Source organism: Mus pahari, chromosome 4 (genome assembly GCF_900095145.1).
Source record: "Mus pahari chromosome 4, PAHARI_EIJ_v1.1, whole genome shotgun sequence".
Lineage (NCBI taxonomy): Eukaryota > Metazoa > Chordata > Mammalia > Rodentia > Muridae > Mus > Mus pahari.
In genome coordinates, this window is record NC_034593.1 from 59,887,559 (window position 1) to 59,906,529 (window position 18,971).

General features: G+C 42.2%; 1 pseudogene; it reads right to left on the reverse strand.

The window, feature by feature from the left end:
- The window catches only part of LOC110320801, a 74,496-nt pseudogene that overhangs the window by 53,540 nt on the left and 1,985 nt on the right, over positions 1 to 18,971 (reverse strand).

Here is an 18,971-nt window from a genome sequence, read left to right on the forward strand (position 1 = left end):
CTTTCTTTCTTTCTTTCTTTCTTTCTTTCTTTCTTTCTTTCTTTCTTTCTTTCTTTCTTTCTTTCTTTCGGGCATGGGATCCTATTACAGATGGTTGTGAGCCACCATATGGTTGATGGAAACTGAACTCAGGACCTCTGGAGAAGCAGTCAGGGCTGTAACCACTGAACCATCTCTCCAGCTTCCTCTTTTCTTTTTCAATATTTTTTTTTGTTTATGTTTTACTGCATGTGGGTGCACAGATATGCATTCAGGTGAATGTGGAGGCCAGAGACTGACATGTGGTATCTTCCTCAATTGCTCTCCATTTTTAAAACAATATTTATTTATTTAGTGATGTGTGTGAGGGTGTGTATATTCTCATGGTGTGTGTGTGTGTGTGTGTGTGTGTTACATGTGGCTGCATATTTGAGGGTACTCTGGGATTGACAGCTTGCTGGGGAATGCTTTTACCCGCTGAGTCATCTCACTGGTCCTCTGTCTTACCTTTAAGCCAAACTGGAATTCAAGAGACTGAGCTAGGCTGGCTGGTCTGCAAACCCTGTGGAGCCTCCTGTCTCTGCTTCCCCAGTGCTGGGATCACTGATTTGCAATGCTGAGTGGCTCTTATGCAAATGTTGGCAATTCAAGCTGAGGTCCCATGCTTTCTTTATATACACTTTACTTATCTCCCCAGAGTCTTATTTTTTATGCTTTTTTTCTTTGATACATTTTAAATTATAAATGGATAAATTTTTGCAGAGTGAGCACAGCCAAGTAAACATCATTTGGCTCAAGAACTACTGCAGTTGTCAACAATCTAGAATCTTCCATTAGATTCCCTCCACTTCATCATCTCTTTAAAATAATTTTTCTATGGCTTCTGTCTCTGTGGGCTAGTTTTGCTTGTTTTTTAATGTGTTATGTGTATATTATTTCATCTTTTCTGTCTCTTCTCAATCTGGTAGAATATTACCCATGTCTTGGTGTATAGTTAGAAAGCTTATACTCTCTGTTTTTAAATATTCATCTTAGGACTATGGTATTATTTTCTGTGCTATCATTGATGGACCTTTAAATTTCTTCCACTTTTTTGTAATTATAAACAATACACTGTATAAATATATTTGTATGTCTTTCGTATGAGTTTGTGTTAGCTGCATGCTTAAAATTGCAAGTCATAGGGTATGTGTATAGTGTTGAGTAGATACTCCTAGTTTTTCAAAGTGACTGTATTACTTCACACTCAAATCTGAAGCTGCTGACACTTTCATCAATACTTGTATGTTTTTAAATTTTGGCTTTTTTGGTGAATATATGATGAGCATTAATCATAGCATTAATTTACACCTTCTTGATAGTTGTTACTACTGAACATTATTTACTATATTATTTTGCCACTAAAATGTTCTCTTTTGTGTTGAGTTTTTAAAAATCATTTGCCCTTCATTTTATCATATTTATCTTTCTTTTATTAAGTTATAAAGTATTTTACATTTTATGGATGCTAATTCTTATCAGCTATAAACAGTATTTAGAAATGCATGAAGCTTTGTTTTCTTTGTCAGACATTGGCATTGATGAATACAGGTTCTTATCTAGCCAAATTGGTTTGTCAGTCTTTTCCTTATGTCGAAGGCTTTTCTTTTATATCTAGATGAAGAAATCTTTGCTTACCCGAAGCCATAAAGATTCTCATATATTAGCACATAGATTTATTTTTCTGTTTTGTAATTAGGTTCATGGTTTGTTAGGAATTGATTTATATATCTGTGTGAAATAGAATTCAAGGTTGTGCCCACCCCCACCCTAATATGGGTATCTAATTGATCTACCATTATTAAATACCAAACTTTTTTTTATTCAGAATAATTGCTTGCTTAGGCGTGTGCTGGCCATTGACTTTCCAGTCCGTTTCATTCATTTAACTTTGTATCTTTACTATTTTGCTTTTCTTACAGTAACTTTATAATGTGTCTTGATATCTTAGCAGTACTTTGTAAAGACCCATGAATCTGATCACGAGTATGGGGATCATTGGTCAAGCACTTGCCTAGCATCACAAGATCTGGGTTCAGTACCCACCACTGAAAAGGAAGAAATTCCTGAATTATTTTTACTATCTTCAAAATCTCCATAGAGATTCTTGAGGATTTTTAATAAAAATCATGAATCAGCTCTTGAAATTCTCAAGCAATGCCTTAGGAATTTGATTTGGAATATTGAGTATGAAGACTATTGAAGTAAATTGACATATCCACAGTACTGAGTTTTCTGTTTGATGAAAATGTCAAACTTCTTATTTCAGTGGAAGGTTTATTATGTAAAGAATCAGATTTTACATTTAAATATTTGTGTGTATACATGTGAGGGCATGTGTGTGGTACTCAGAGGACAGTTGCTGGAGTCTATTCTCTGCTGGTCAGGGAAAGAAGAAGCTCATTAGGGATGGGTAAGGAAGTAAGCACAAAATAAGGAGGGTAAGATAACACTAAGGGTGTCAGAAAAAGCCATAACAGGTCATACCATTAACTACCTAGAATTTTCTATAACACACATATTATGTGTACAAATATTTGTATATAGTTCTTTCTTTCCAATCATACATTTCTTTTTCCCTTTTATTGAAGATATCTTTTTCCTCACATAACATAACCTAATACTGGTTCCTCCCTCCTCTCCCAATTCCTCGGCTCCTCCCCTCCAATCTGGATCTACCCTATTTCTGTTTCCCAGTAGGAAAAAAAAAAACAGACTTCCAATGGGTTATAATATAAGATAAGGTAAGATAAGATAATATAAGATGATATAAAATGAAAAAACAAAACCCAACATATCAGAACAGGACAAAACAAACAGAAGGAGAAAGGTCCCAGGAAAGGCAGAGGGATCAGACACAGACAGAGACCCACTTGTTTCCACACCCAGGATTCCTGTAATGACACCAGACTGGAAGCCATGATATATACACAAAGGACCTATAGGGCCAAGATAGAGAGAAAATACATATAACTAAAATAAAGACAAATGATAAGATAAAAATAAGAGGAAAAGAAAAGCCCTGGAATGATATTGTGATGAGATTCTACTGAGTTCCTTTTCGGTTGGCTGTCTACTGAAGGGCATGCAGCCTACTTTTACAAGCAGTTTGTTTCTCCAGCGAGAACCCCTTGGAGTAAACTAAATTTTCATTTGCAAGTGGTTATCAGTTGGAGAAATGTTCTGGGTTAAGGATGGAGGCATGTGTCCATTTCTCCTTTTAGCTTTAGTACCCAGTAGGGTGATGGGACTGTGCATACTGTTGCAGGCTCTATAAATTCACTTGAGCATCAATCCTGTCGATGTAGAGGACTATGTGTTCTTGGTGTCCGCATCCCCTCTGGCTCTTAGACTCTCTGCATCCTCTTCTATAGGGTTCCCTGAACCCCGAGGTTGGAGGGGGGAGATTTGGAGGAGACACCCTGTTTAGGGATGAGCATTGTAAGCTCTCTTATTCTCTGCATAATGTCTCACTGTGGATCTCTGTGTTTGTACCCATCTGTGGTAGGAGGAAGCTTTTCTGATGACGGATAAGCAAGGCACTAATCTATGAATATATCAGAATGTCATTAGAAACCATTTTTAACAAATCATTATTAGGAGTGGGTCTTAAGTCAAATCAGATATTGGGAGGTTACTCGACAAATTTTGTGGCTTTATTACTCTAGCATGACTTTCAGGCAGGACACCTTTGTAGATCAAAGGTTTGTGGCTGGCTTGGTGTTTATGTTTGGTGTTTCTCCTTTGGAGCATTTACAATACCTCCCTGTACCCTATATGCTAGCACGTAGGGGTGAAGACTAAGTTGGCACCAGTTTAACTTCTTCATGTTCAATGAGTTGTGTTAGGTGTTATCTTCAGTAGTAACAGATAGGGCCTTGCTATTAGTTTGTGGAAATCAGCCTATTTAGTCTTGGCAGCAGCCTGAGTTTTTTGGGAAACCTATAGGGCCCTTTTGGTCAACAATGCAATTAGATGTAACTCATTCCTGGTACTGGAACTTCATTTAGTGACAAGACATTACAAACTGGGGCTCTGTTTTTCCTGTTATTTGGCAATTTCATTTATATCACCCTCACATATGTGTATATTTTATGAAGCTTTAACTGTATTAGGTTATCACGCTATCTCTCAAATGGCTCTTTTTTGTTTGTTTGCTTTTTGTTTTTTTGTCTTTTTGGTTTTTTTTTTTTTTTTCGAGACAGGGTTTCTCTGTAAAGTCCTGGCTGTCCTGGAACTCACTCTGTAGACCAGGCTGGCCTCAAACTCAGAAATCTTCCTGCCTCTGCCTCCCAAGTGCTGGTCAGTTTTGGAGAAAGTTCCATGAGGTACTGGGAAGAAGATATATCCTTTTGTGTTTGGGTGAACTCTCCTGTAATATCTGTTAGGTCCATTTGGTTTTGGTTTTGTCTGGATGACCTGTCTATTGTTGAGAGGAGGGTACTGAGGTGTCAGACTACCAGTGATTGAGGGTCAATACGTGACTTGAGCTGTAGTAGTGTTTGTTTTATGAACTTGAGTGCCTTTGTCTTTGTTGCATAGATGTCAAGATTTGTAATTTCCTCTTGGATTTTCCCTTTGATGAGTATTTAGTGACTGCCTTCCCCTATCTCTTCTGATTAGGTTTTTTTTTTATATATATATCTGATATCTGGCCCAGTTTCTTAAAGTATCTTTTCACATTTTTTTTTTATCCTGAATGTTTTATCCTTGATAGCACAGAAAAAATGGATTCTGTTTTCTCATCCATTCTGTTAGTCTGCATCTTTTTATTGGGAAATTGAAAGTATTGATGTTCAGAGATATCAATGAGCAGTGTTTATTGATAATTGTTATTTTGTTGCTGTTATCTTATTTGTTTTGGTGTCAGGCTTATATAATTTCTGTGAATTTGATAATGATTCTTCCACCTTTATTTTATGGATCATCTCAAGAAGTATTGCTTAGTTCTGTTAGGCACCATTGAGTCAACCATGATGAACCCATCTGGCTCATGGTTTCTCTAAAATCCAAGATTGTTGATTGCTGCTTCAATATCATTGCTCATCATGTATATATTTAACTTTTTTATTATTTAATTTTGGTCATATGTATATAGAAATTTATTCATTTCTTCCACATTTCTAATTTGTTAGAATGTAGGTTTTCAAAGTATCTCCCAACCATCTTTTAACTTTCATTGATGATTACTCTAGTATCTCATTTTTAATTTTTAATTTTTAAAGATTGGATCTTCTCTGTCTCTTTTGTTTGTTTCATTAAAAGTTTGTCATTTATCTAACCAGCTCTTTGTTTAACTGATTCTCATATTGCTATCTTTGCTCCTATTTCTTAAATTTCTGTCCTGACCTCTATGATTTCTTTTTGTTTATGGTCTTGTTCTTGCTTTATTTAAAGACACAGAGGTATATAATTGAATTATTTATCTGGGATTTCTTTGTTTTTTTCTTAACAATAAACTTTTTTTCCATGAGAATTTCATAGACATATACAATGCATTCTGCTTATTCTTTTTCCTACCCTCTCATCTCCCTTCACCTCTCCTAGCCACCTTCTTTCTTACAAATACGTTTCCCACATTTGTGACTTCTTTTTCTTTCACTGAGTTTAATGAGGCCCATCTGTGTGACCATAGGTTTGGAATTATGCATTGGAGCCTGGTGTGCTCACCAGTGGGTATGTATTTGAATTCTACTCCCAAAATATTATTTGGCAGTGGTGTAGCAGTAAATGGTAGTGCTCCATGCCCCTGTACCCGTATCTCTGCCCCTGAATCATATCCACAGCTGGCCATTGGCTAGGATAGTCTTGTGAAGGCTCAGTGCCAGGAGGTGTAGCTGATGTGAGTTGATGATTGTTATGGCCATATAGTCCTTAGAAGGTAGGATTTTGCAGTCCCTTTTCCTGTGGGTTATGAATATAGGACTTCATTCATTGTCAGTTTACGTTTCCAAACTCGCAAATGCCCATTCAGTTTCCCTGGAAAAGGGTTCTCAAGAGAGTTATAGAGGGAAAGATAAATCCACACTTGAGACAACTTCTGATGTTGCAGAACTGAGGTTCTTAATTAAGACCAGGCCCGGGAAGCTGTCCAGCATCATCTTCCTGCAAGATTGCTGCATGTTTGGTCCAGCTAACCCGGGTCTCCAGAGGAAGTCCCACTGGCACATCTCTGGCTATTAGCGAGTCATGAAAGAACAATTTCAGTGTGATTCTGCTGCCATAAAGGAGGCACACATCTATAAAAATGCTTACATATCTGCAATGCACATCAATGCATTGTGTTATATTTTTAAAGGTGTATGGAGAAAAGCACCTCCTGGTAAGACATTATCTTTCCCTAGGTATATATCTCATGTGAGTATACTGTTTCATGTATGCCAGTGTTTCAATGGAGTCTAATGTACACAATAAGAAAATAGTATAGTACATACAAATTTAGTAACTATTCTGAAATGAAATGAAGCTACATTTCAGCTGGAATATGTATAGCAGTTTGGAACCTTGAGGATATCCACATGGGTTGGCAGAACTTAGCTTTGGTCATTAAAGGGCTTATTGTCCAAAACACACCCATGAGACTTTTCAAAGAGACACATTCACCACTCCCCATATTGAAAAAAAAAATCTCAAAATCATTAATCATTGATGAAATAGAAATTAAAAGTATGTTTAGACAGCTCACATTCACTAGGATGGCCATTATCAAATAAATAAAACTACAAATGAAAATGTCAGGAAGTGTAGAAATCTGGAAACTTGTAGTAAATGGGAATATAAAGTAGTTTAGCAGCTGTGGTGTCCTTAAAATTAAAAAGAGAATAGCCATATAATCTCAAAGTACTACTCTGTGCATATCAGTTGCATCATCTTTTTGGTAGAGGGAACAAATGATTTTCACTCCAGATCGGACAACAGCCAGAGATTCCTCTCCTTAAATCAAGTTGGTGAATCAGGGGGTTCAAGGGTGAGTGTTTCTGCCTGAAGAAACACTGTGGTCTGGATCCGAACTGGAGAGCGGGAACTCCTGAAAAGGAAGAGGGCTGCGAAAAGAAACATGGAGGCCTTGGCAAAGAATTCTGATCAAGGCTCGGATTTTTATTGTTCGGACTTGCTTAAGTCCAAGGAAGGGTTAGGAAGGGTTCCCAGCATGCCCCTGAGTCCTTTGAAGTTGCCATGGCCGTTCTCGCGATGGTGGGCAGTCCTCGCGATGGTGGGCGGTCCTTGCGATGGTGGGCGATCCGGGTGATGGTGGGCGGTCCGGGCGAACTGGGTAGCACTCTGGTATTCCTGCTGGAGTGGTTAGTGGGGGTGGGAGACACCAACATCTCCGCCCATTTTATTTAAATATTTAAATTTGTTAGACTGGAACGCCCAGGAGCTGTAGTGGCTTAGCAGCTGCACCTGACTGGAATTTTTATTTTCTTGAGACTGATCTATTGTTAGTCTAAGGATGGGGGCTGGCAGTTTGAGGAAGAATTCCGGTGTAAGGCCAGTCAGAATTCAATTTTACCACCAGGGAACTTTTAGTAAATCCTCAATTATTTTAATAGCATGGCTGATGGGCACCTATGAGAATGGGAGTGACCAGGGAATGGCTGCATCGCTGCTTAGATGGCAGCTTTACAACACAGATTGTGGCTTTGAGTTTTAGAAAGTAGCTTTATACCACGGATAGTAGCTTTCCAACGTGAACAGTAACTTTACAACATGGATAGTGGCTTTGCATTGTAGAAAATAGTTTTATAACATGGATAGTAGCAGATTTACAACACAGATAGCAGCTCTACAGAGGTTGAATCATTAAAGCCAAGGTTTAGTTAACCTTTCACTTCCATCTAGCATCTCTCAAGCTTACTTCTAATTGAGGCAGGGTGAGCAGGTGGGAATAATGCCCAGAATCCCAGACAAGGGTTCTGGGACCTCTCCCCCGCCTTTATAGGAAGTTTCAGTAGCTTCTTTACCATCACCACAGACCTATTTATCATTGTATTGTTCAGTTTATTTGGTTGTCATGGCTATCAGGTCAAGGTAGCTTCTACTCCAAGACAGTGATGGTATGATCACAGTATGCCCAGAGGAAAAAAATCACACTGCTCTACTCCACATCTATCCTCCTAAAGTTTACTGTGAAGCCACACACATGCTATTACACACGCTGGCAGCGTGTAGTGCATTTTTCATTTAATATAATCTTTGACTTCATCAACCTACCATGCCGAGTGACTGTCCTTCATCATCTGAACTTGTGCAAAATGTTCTCTTTAATGTTCTCCAAGGATCACACCATCTACCAGCACATTTTCCAGAATGGCCCCATATGCTCATGGACATATGGCTGAACATACATAAAGATATTACTCTTGGTTAAGCTATGTGGCCATCAAAAAATTCACACCATCTCTGAGACTCAGCTTTCTTTACAGTCAACTTCTTAAGTTAAGCCTGAGGAAAAAAACTTCCTGTTTCCTCAGATGTGCTACAGAGACTGTACCTTGCATAGTGTGTCCTTTTCCTCTCCAAGAGGGTAATTCACGAGCTCAGAAGAACCTGCTTTGAGAGCATGCTGAATTACTGACAAAATGCCACTTGTGGAAAATATGGCTAGAGTGTACAGTAGGGAGTCCAAGGCGAGCGAAGGCCCCAGCTTGGGAATAGTCGCCCTTAATAGCTAAGTTCTTCTAGTGGCAAGAGGGGCTTGGCTGCTCGTGCCAGCATGCTTGCCGTGGTCCTTGGACACGGGGGCTTTTTGGTTGAGGGAGTGGTGTGTCTTTCTGACAACGTACCTGCCAGGAGGGAATACATATAACTCATCCCCGAGCCTTTCCGTGAGCTCTGCCAATTCCGTCATGCAGGTAACAGAACGCTGAGAAGGAGCAGCGTCAGCCCCAGCCTGGCGACTGTAAGTGCTGCTTCCTTAATAACTTTGCCTTGTGACAAAAGCCATTTATCAGGCTTGAAATAAAGTTGTTTTAAAGTCAGAAATTTATTCGGCAGCAAATCAGAGACTGTAATTTTGGGGCCTTGGTTTAAACATAAACCAAGATGACAACACACTGACGAGCCAGCCCAAACAAAAATCTACCCTAGATCTCAAAGATGTTTTGTTAAGTTTTAATGTTTGCTATTTATCAAGTATTTCTTACACAAATAACTAACAGTGAGAGAAGGCGGGGTTGAGTCCTGAAGCAGTTGATTCACTTATTCAAAAATATTTATTAAGTGATACTGACCTAGAGACTAAGGGAGTGTAGTGGTGAGCTGGAGGACAGGTCTCTACTTTCCTGGGATGCATATGTGTATAGGAGGATAACATAGGCATAGTTGAGCCAGCACTGGTAGTGGTAGTTGAGAGAGACTAGAGGAGGGTGTTCTCGTTTCCTTCTGTGTTCCTGTGACAGAACATTGTCCAAGAGGAGCTTGACAGAAACAGATTTATTATATCTTATAGTTCGCGGTCCATCATATACTACATCTTCCTCCTCCTCCTCCTCCTCCTCCTCCTCCTCCCCCTCCTCCTCCTCACCCTCCTCCTCCTCCTCCTCCTCCTCCTCATGTACTCTGTGGCAGGGAGTATTTCCCATGTGGAGATCTCTTAACTTTACGCTGGATGCTTAAGAAGAGGGCTCCACTGTCTGATGAGTACCCAGATGTCATGAGGTTAAGTCACAACTTAGAGACTACAGTCACATGAAAACCCAAGTCCGTTTTCCTTTTTCAAGCCCCCTGTTTCCAAGCATCTTTTAGTATGGCTGCTTCAGCGATAACTCTAGGGATGTGTTTTGAGCCCTGGTAGGTTCTGTGCAGCATCCTCTGCACACACTCTGGGTTCTCCAGTCCTGCTATCTTATTCTCCAGTCCCCGGATGTGGTAGCATGGGAGTCCACAGTTGTGCTGACCGGTTTGGCTGAGTTCTCAGAGTCACACCCTGAAGAACACTTAACTCACTGTGGAGAATTTTTCCTTTTGAAGGGCCACACCTGGCTGCAGTTTGGGTAGTGTGGCTTCCAGGGCAGTGTAGAGATCTATGGAGAAAGGGGAACATTTGCATTTGCTTCACTTAGGGAGGCTGGAGACTTGAGCCAGGGCACCTTCATTCTCTTGATCACCTTCCCTTGTGACCTTAACAGGACACCATCCTACTCTCTATTCTCCTCTTAGCTCCTCTGTTAAAGAGCCACGACCAGTGTATCACAGAGCCTATGCCATAAACCCCAGGCCCGTGCCCCAGCACCATAACCTACTGCTCCATAGCCTGCAGGTCTCCTCTGAGCACAATGGACTACGTGAGTACGCTCCGGCTGCACCTTCCTCCCACAGAGGCCAGAGTGATTCACACAGGGCCGAACCAAAGGCACATTCCCATTTAATAGACAGCAGAACTGAGACATAGACATTGACTAGGTGAGGGAGTTTGTTCAGTACCTGTACAAACTGGACAGGGGCTGTGAGTGCAAGGTTTCTACAATCCACTCTGGGCAACAGAGGTTACAGAAAGAGGAAGCGGGATGAGCGCTAGTGTGAGTGTCTGTTCTGCCAGGCAACCGTAGCTGACGCTTCAGTCTACAGCTTGTGCTTAGCTTCTCCAGCTCCTCTCCAGTGTCAGCTTCTTCCTTTGTGACACTGCCTCTCTGGATCACTGCAGTGGCGAGGACGTCCTAAGAGCCGTTATGGGATAGCTGTTCAGGGTCTAGCACATGGCAAGAGCTCAGGATTGCAGTGGTAGAAGGTTTTACATGTGGGAAGCAGGATCAGCCATCTTCCCTGGCCCCTCATCTGGTAGAGGAGGTAATTTGGCCAGTATCTTCCAGCTGATGGGAGAGCAGGTTACATGGTCTCACGGTAGTGCTCTCTGGAGCACATTTCTCTCTTCAGTTACTCGTTCGAAAGATTCTTTTATTTCATTTTTGCTTTTAAAATTCTGTTTCCGTGTGTCTCTGTCTCTGAGTCTCTGTTTCTCTCTGTGTCTCTGTATCTGTGTCTCTCTGTCTGTCTGTTTCTCTTTCTCTCCCCCTCTCTCTGTCTCTCTGTCTCTGCATGTCTCTGTCTCTGCATGTCTGTGTTTCTCTATGTGCCTCTGTATATTTGTCTCTCTGTCTGTCCCTGTCTCTTTCTGTCTCCCTATGTCTCTCTCTGCCTCTGTCTCTCTCTCTGTGTAGCATTTCTGTGCATATAGAAGTCCATGTGCCATGGAGCTCATGTGGAGGGCATGGGGACAACCTCAGGTGTTAGTCTTTGCCTTCTACCTTGTGTGAGACAAGGTCTCTTTTTTCATTTTTCCCCCATGTGTGCCAGGCTGGAGGCACCATGACCGGATCTTCCAGGACTCCCCCTGTCTCCACCTAGTACATCTCTGTGGGTGACCCTGTTTTCACAGACATGAGTGGCACGATGTCTGGTTTCTATGTGGGCTCTGTGGCTTTCAACTCAGGTCCTTATACACACACAGCAAGGGATTTTACCCACTGAGCTGTCTCTCCAACCCAGAATCCCTGGTTCTAATGCTGGATGTCTGCTGCCAATTTGGAGTTTTCTTTGTGACAAAGGATGAGTGTCTAGCCTCTAGTGCATGGGAAATACTTGATGTGACTTTGAACTATAAATCTGAGAACTGTGCCCTCTAGTGAGGCCGGATCACTCACTGCCAGCTGGTACAGTTCACATATGTGAGTAGGTGGCAGGCTATGGCTCAAGCCTTGAAGAAGGTGGAATGTCCTTGGGCACTCAGTGAGAATTCAATACACCTGCTGGACTGTTTGGAGCTTGGCTGGATGTTTCAAGGAGCCAGCAGAAATGACTCATATAAGTAGCAAAGTGGCAGGAGGGACAAGAAAAACAAAAGCCTCAGTCATAAGTCAGAGCTAGTAACTTCCAGCCACAAGGAAATAAGGTTCTATCCAGTGTCATCCAGACTAGTCTATGACAATCACATTAGACTGAAAAAGCATATCAGCTGGAGACTCTACAACTAGGGTGGGTTACTGGGATTTCTATGAGCTAATATGGGTTGCTACTCAGTGTTATTATAATGTGAGGTTTCATTAACTTTTCCATTGTCAAATATAAAAGTATAACAAGGAAAAGAGGGGACTCCTTCATTCTGTTCTCAAACCAACCCACGTATTTTTCAGCTGTGATAGTTTTTAAGATACCTTGGAATTTTTTTATGCTTGTATGAAAGTCATTAGTACAAAGTTCATAGTCATGATTCAAAAGGTAGCACTTGAGGCGTCACTGGAGAAGGACAGAAGGCAAGAACGCCATGCAGCTATCTAGAGAGGTGTATTAGCCAGGATTCTCTAGAAAGCTGGGGGGGGGGATTTATTAGAGTCACATCCAGGCTACGGTCCAGCTAATCCAACAGTAGCTTGCTATGAGTGGAAAGTTCAGTAATCCCGAAGTTGCTCAGTTCACAAGGCCGTATGTCTCAGCTGGTTGTCGGTAAATGCTGGAACTCCAGAGAATTAGGATCAGACGAAGAACAAAGGCTTCCATCTTCTATGTCCTTATATAGACCTTCAGCAAAAGGTGCAGTCTAGACTAAAGGTGTGTCTTCCTGTCTCGAAGATCCAGACCAAAGGTGTGTGTCTTCCTACCAGAAAGGGCCGGACTAGAAGTAGATTGGTTTACCCACTGCAGATCAAGCAAAAATAATCTCTCACAGGTGAGCCCTCTGTTTCTGGTAAGCAAAAATAATCTCTCACAGGTGAGCCCTCTNAAGCAAAAATAATCTCTCACAGGTGAGCCCTCTGTTTCTGGTAAGCAAAAATAATCTCTCACAGGTGAGCCCTCTATTTCTGGGTTGTAGTTCACTCCATATGGCTCCATTCCACAAGGCCATTGTAAGGAAATTTCAAGTCGGGGTAACATCAACGATAAGTCCTGGGGTGAGTGTGTGGCTGAAGGGCCTGAGAAGCATCAAAGAGATCTTACTCTGAGTGAAAGGGACACACGAGGGCAGGAGCAAGCCAAGGCGTGGTTCCAGCTCACAGCGTGGAGAACACCTAGTCAGGTAATCATCATTTGGGGGATGAGAGGGTTGTGAGTCCGGGTGATAGTGGAGTGGAGGAGAGGCTGGATCCCAGATATAGTTCAAAGGCAGAAATAACTAATGTAATTTATTATTGAATTATTTGTGGGGTGTAAGAAAATGAGCACGTCCAGGTTTGATGGCTGAGTCTCTGCAATGATGCGCTTGCTGTTGTGGGGTCAGTATCCAGAGCCCAACATGGCAGTTTGCAGGATCCAGGCTCTTCCTTCCATGTCCTCAGATCTGGATAACGTGAAACCACTCATGATATTGTGATGTAAAATTGTATGCTCTGAGGCGAAGGGCAGAGGTCAGAATGTATTATTCCACTAACTTGTATCTAAAATTCACCTCGTTCTGGATTTTTTCCCCCCTTAGGTGTCAACCCCTCGTGCCTGCCAGGCAAGTTCTGTATTACAGAGTTGCAGCTTCAGTTCAGTCTGTGCTGCCCATTTCTCACATGTACTAGATGCTAAGCTGAGCCTTGGTGGTTCATTTTGACTATTTTGGACTCATTGGTTGGGAATGGCTCCACTAGTCACTACTATTTATTATTCTAGAAAGTTCTGTGAGTCTGCTTTGGGCGACTACACTCTGTGCAACGTGGTTCATTGTTCACCATCCATTGATCACTTCCTGTGTCTTTTAATGAAAACAGAGTGAAGACGAATGTGCTATTTATAATTTTCTTCCTGGAGTCATTTCAATTAAAAGTTAATTAAATGTCTTCACATCATAATTTTAAAGTATTCATTCTGTAATAGCGAGACAATGTGAGAGCTGTAAATTGCTGAGTCTAAAATAAACTTCTCTGAATGCCTTTTGAAATGCCACAGTGTATACAGACAGCATTGCTTAAACACAATTAATGCTTTCACAACTTCATTAATTCTGAGAATATAGTATTGGAGAGAAGAGCTTGGGATTACAGAGGGTTCAATTAAGGTATTCTTTAAGTGTTGAATTCCAGTGGCTTGGACATCTGGTGTTGCATTCCTTAACCTGGAGCTAGTGGTTCTCTCATTTAGGGGCTGTAACAGTTGCAATATGAAGGTCCCTTAAAGATTGTATAGGTTGAAAGTTTGGTTCCCAGACCATGGAGCTCTTGGACGGCCTTTGACAGGAGCCTGATATAGCTGTCTCCTTCGAGGCTCTGCCAGTGCCTGACAAATACAGAATTGGATGCTCACAGGCTGCCAGGGGCTATCACAAAGTGGAAAGCTGAAGGCCCTTGGGAAAGCTAGCCCTTTAGTTATGGAAGAGTGCCTGGCAAATACAGAATGGGATGCTCACAGTCATCCACTGGACTGAGCACAAGGCCCCCAATAAAGGACTGAAGCCCCATATGAGGAACATCAATATGAATTAAGCAGTACCCCCAGAGCTCCTTGGAACTATACCACCAATCAAAGAAAACACATGGTGGAACTTGTGGCTCTAGCTGCATAGGTAGCAGAGGATAGCCTAGTCGGTCATCAATGGGAGGAGAGGCCCTTGGTCCTGTGAAGGCTCTATGCTCCAGTATAGGGGAATGCCAGGACCGGGAATGGGAGTGGGTTGATTGGGGAGCAGGGGGAGGGGGAGGGGATAGGGGATTTTCAGAGGGGAAACTAGGAAAAGGGATAACATTTGAAATGTAAATAAAGAAAATATCTAATAAAAAGGTGAAATTAAAAAAAAAGAAGAAGGCAGGACCTAGAAGAAGGAAGCTAGCTCACTAGAGAGAGGCCTTCCTTTAAAGAGAGCTTAGAGGTCCATGCTTGCCTCCCTTATGCTTTTCCTCTCTCCGTCTCCTGCTTCTCTTCCCACTTCCTTGGCACCATGAGGTGAAGAGAACTTTTCCATCACATATTTCCACCACGATGTACCCAAACAATAAGACTAATTAACCAAGGCTGGTATCTCCGATGTTATACAAACTCACCCTTTCCTCCTTACAGCTCTATTATGTTTGGCACAGTGACAAACAAATTGAGTGATGACTGACACAAGGATGTTGGGAAACCCCGAATGATCAAGGAAAGTCACAATAGGCTTAGCTCATTGGTGGACAAGTCCTGAGTGAACGTTCACATTAAATCCCCAGGCGAGGCCAGGTGGTGGTGGTGTAGGCCTTTACTCCCAGCACTCTGGAGGCAGAGGCAGTTGGATGCCTGTGAGTTTGAGGCCATTCTTAGCTACAGAATGAGTTTGAGGACAGCTAGGACTACACAGAGAAACCCTGTCTTGAAAAGCAAACACCAACCTCAAGCAAATAAAAAAATACAAAACAAAAAAAACAAAAAACAACCCAAATCCCCAGATGACTTTAAATCACACCAAATTGTAAGAAACACATTCCCCTTCCCCCCTCCCCTCTCTCTATCCCTCCTCTTCCTCTTTCTCCATGTGTGTATGCATGTTCACATGTGTATGGGTACACATGTGTCTATATGGCAGCTCAAGGTTGATGTTGGGGGTCTTCTACCTTAGTCTTTTTAGGCAGTATCTTGAAATCAAGCCCAGAGCTTACTGATAGCATCTAGTTTCCCTAGAGAACTTGCTTTGAGATTCCCTGTGTCACTTCTAAGTCTAGAATTATATAAGGGCCACCTTGCCCATCCAACAAGGGATTATATGGGGTTGGGAGATCAGATGCCCCCCTCCCTCCCTCCCTTCCTCCCTCCCTTCTCTCTCTCTCTCTCTCTCTCTCTCTCTTCCTTCTCCTCTTCTTCCTCCTCCTTCTTATTTTCTTAAGAGCATCTAATTCCTTTATTCTTTTATGTCAGTGATTTTTTGGATTCTGTCCAAGATATACCAGAAGGCTGAGACTGTGGTGTCCAAGGTGACCAGTGTGATGTCAAACTTCCACACTGTGGGTGAGGCATCAGTTTGTGGGGTAAACAGTCTTCCCACTTTCCCCCAAATACGTTCTCTAGTCTTCCCACTTTCCCCCAAATACGTTCTCTGCTGGAGAAGACCACAACTCTATTTTACTGACAAAGACACCTTCTCTCAGGTAGCTGTAACCGTGGAGGGAGGCTTGTGATCCAGTTCCAAATTAGGGATAGTATTCTTTAGTCTAAGACACCTCTGATAAAGGCTCTGTTAAGGAGGTCATTTCCTGCAGGATTGGGTGTTATAGTTCTATATTCTACTCCAGGAGAGAAAGAGATCTTGTAATTCTTCATAATGGACCCAGCAATGAGGGATAATTGCTGTTCTAAGAGCTTTCTGGGCAATCTTTTTTTTTTTTTTTTTTTTTTTTTTGGTTTTTCGAGACAGGGTTTCTCTGTATAGCCCTGGCTGTCCTGGAACTCACTTTGTAGACCAGGCTGGCCTCGAACTCAGAAATCTGCCTGCCTCTGCCTCCCGAGTGCTGGGATTAAAGGAGTGCGCCACCACGCCCGGTTGTCTGGGCAATCTCTTAATTGTCCTTAGGAAGGCACCCGAGGAATTCTTTATGCCCTCCCCTTCCCTTTTTTACAAAAGGAATAGAGGTAAGTCATGGCCTGCTGAGGCCACCCTGGCTTGTTATAGAAGCTAGGATCCAAACTCATGATATTTGGCCAAAGAGCTTGTATCTTTAACTACTAATATAGTCTACAGTTTCTCAGACTACCTGGCTGTATGCCCTTCTCTCCCATTAGGTTGACCTCTGAGTTTTGATAAACAGTATTGACACTGAGAGTCAGATTCTGTAGGGGTAGCTCTGCAGAATCAGGGTGGTCTGATGTTAGCAAGGCAACAGACCTCCTGGGAGCTCTCTCTCGCTTGAGGAAGAAGGACCTAGGTGGGGTGGACCATGCAGTGGCATACGGCAGAAGTGCAGTGGTCTGGTTAACCCTGTGCCTTATAGACACCTATCCTGACTGGGTGGTACCCACTGCATCCCACGTACTGCGTCGTTTGAATGTTAACTACTCTATGTTACTTCCATGAGTGTCAAGGCTGGCATGATGACATGACCCTGTGTCATCATGAACTTTCTAGGTCAGAAGAAAGAGAGGGCCAGTTGTCTAAGAGGCTGCCACTGGCTATCACAAAGTAGAAAGCTGAAGGTCCTTGGGAAAGCTAGCCCTTTAGTTATGGAAGAGTGCCTGGCAAATACAGAATGGGATGCTCACAGTCATCCATTGGACTGAGCACAAGGTCCCCAATAAAGGAGTCAGAGAAATAGGAGGAATGTTAATATGAACTAACCAATACCTCCAGAGCTCCTTGGAACTATACCACCAATCAAAGAAAACACATGGTGGAACTTGTGGCTCTAGCTGCATATGTAGCAGAGGATGGCCTAGTCAGTCATCAATGGGAGGAGAAGCCCTTGGTCCTGTGAAGGCTCTATGCCCCAGTATAGGGTTTGCCAGGGACAGGAATGGGAGTGGGTGGGTTGGGGAGCAGGGGGAGGTTGGAGGGGATAGGGGATTTTTGGAGGGAAAACTAGGAAAGGGGATAACATTTGAAATGTAAATAAATAAAACATCTAAGAAAAAAATAAAAGAAAAAAAAGGAGTGGAGAGTAGGAGAAACACTGTGAAAGAAATGAGAGCTCTGATAAAGGGCAGGATTTCTCAACCCAATCCAAAGGGATTCCGCTTAAAAGATTAGTCATAATGCTATTGATCATACAAAGAAAGTATTAATCCTTCATGTTTTCATCAACTATAAAGTTACAATGTACCAAGAAAATAGAAGCTAATTCACCAGAGCAATACAATTCTACATCAGTATCGCCAATTAAATGTGAGAAATGAGAATATTTTTGTATAAATTACCCAACTCATAGCACATCTATGGCATTGACACTGTGTGTTCTCTGGGTGTGGCCAGCATCACTTTGGTCTTGTGGGACGACTCAGGTCTCCTACCACGCTTGTCCTTGGAGCTCTTGAAAGGTCTCTGCTTATGCAGGGCCTTTGGTGCTTATGTCTTCCCTGAGTCCAAAGATTTTATTTTTTAATAAGAGATTTTTAAATTGTGTGTGAGTGTGGTGGGATCTTTTAAAATACTTGCTTATTTTTAGTTTATGTATATAAGGAGGTCAGAAGAGAAACTGGAGTTACAGATGACTGTGAGTTCTGGGAACCTGACCCTGGTCCCTATGAGTGCTCTTAACAGTTGAAGCATCTCGTCAGCCTCACACAATGGAGTTTCACCCAGTCTCCAAAAGGAAGAAAATCTCATCCGTTGTAATGTGGATGGATTTGGATGACATGGAACTGAGAGAAGTTAACTACACATAGAAAAGTTCTGCAGGACCTCACTTGATGGTGTGTTGGTTTGCTTTCTGTCCCTGCAACAAATGTTCAACGTTGTCAGCTTATAGAGAAAAAGCTTCTCTATAAGAGTGTGTGCACACTCTTTCTAAAGATATTCAGTAAGAGAACAGAGCCCTTTCTCTTCCCAGGTAACTGCCTCAGTGCTGTGTGCCCTCTGCTGCCCCCTTCATCTCCTGAGGGTTCCCTGCACTCTCTTCCATATCCATCAGTGTATGGCTTGCTGTGTCCTTTCTTCCATTCCGCTCTTCACTGGGAGTTCGCCATGGCCAGTTCCTCATTTTACTTCTGACTACCTGGACTCCTGCCTAGGCTTCTGCTCCTGTTCTCAGCCCTGCAATGACTTTGGATTCCCCCATTTCTGTCAGACCCTTTCTTCTCTAGACAATGATGATGTCCTTTGAACTTGCCTCAGAACCAAATGGACCTATCTGCTATTCCTCCCAGAACTCTCTTCTTCAGAAGCCTTAATTTTCCTTGGCCTCTTCCCTGTCACTGTGGCTGCTTCAGGAAGTGTCTCCATAGACTTGTCTCTTTAGACTAACTGGTTTTAGTTTCTGAACATTTGTTTCTTCTTCTTCTTCTTCTTCTTCTTCTTCTTCTTCTTCTTCTTCTTCTTCTTCTTCTTCTTCTTCTTCTTCTTCTTCTTCCTCTTCCTCTTCCTC